The sequence below is a fragment of the Poecilia reticulata genome, linkage group LG18 (genome assembly GCF_000633615.1).
Source record: "Poecilia reticulata strain Guanapo linkage group LG18, Guppy_female_1.0+MT, whole genome shotgun sequence".
Lineage (NCBI taxonomy): Eukaryota > Metazoa > Chordata > Actinopteri > Cyprinodontiformes > Poeciliidae > Poecilia > Poecilia reticulata.
In genome coordinates, this window is record NC_024348.1 from 4,910,233 (window position 1) to 4,911,361 (window position 1,129).

A 1,129-nucleotide genomic window follows, 5' to 3' on the forward strand; every position below is an offset into this window, starting at 1 on the left:
GGCAAAACTGCAACAACTGCTTGGGTTGCCTCAACCTTTTCAAACCCCAAAGCTTCCTGCAATGCTCTAGGCATAGCTGTACCCGGAAGCATGACTTTCACATCTGCTTGGTCAGCTACAGATAGATGTCGCGCTCTCATACACACCTTCGCTTCCTCCATCCACTCACTCAATCCTATGCCTTAAGCTAGCCTGCCCTTGTCGCAACTGCTCATTGTCAGCTYTTAAGCTTGCTACCAGCTTTTTAAGTTCCTGAATTTGTTCTTCCATTATCACAAGCTTACGCTGCTTCTGATTACTGCAGTGCAAAAATAAAAAWAAAAACCTAAGGTTAAACTATTAACACCTCACCCACCACTTTGAAGCTATACATGGAACCACTGCTGCTCTGTCTCYGGATCGGCCAATCTGCACAAACAACAAAAAAAAGGCAAAAAATACACAAACACAAATATTGAAAAACTCACATACTTGTCTCAGATGTTCATAAAGAACATACTCCTGCCGACAACGCCAAAAATGTGGCGATACTAGACGGAAACTCAGATTTGGTGAACTTTTAGTTTTAATAGGTTGCACAACAAMGCCACCCTGGGAATTTCACCCAGAGAATATTTTTTTTGGTTTAAGGCACACAGGTTCAGTTATGCATGAATTTAACACATCTGAGAGAGTTTCAAATTTATAAAACAACCATTTATTAAGCTCTTTTTAAAACCAGTTTCTTTTTAAGAATGGGACACAAAGGAAAACAAAGAAAATCAAAGTAAGTGCAGTAGCTGAAGTTACAGACCGGAGGGGGCGCTATAGGGACGGCATCCGCCAAACACAGCAAACCAAAAAAAAAMAAACATTTGACACACCAGACGCAGTGAGACAACCCAAACTCAAGAATCACAGCACGCAGAAAGAGAAGACACCGGCACCACACCAACACCGCCATCAACCTCAGCAACTGCAAAACAACAAAAGAAAAACAGTTAACCAAGATAACAACCTTAAACCCAATTAAAAAGCAATATCGGCCCAACTAAATAAATAATAATAATAATAATAATAATAATACATTTTATTTCAAAGGCGCCTTTCTGGCACTCAAGGACACCGTACAATAGTAAAAAAAAAAAAA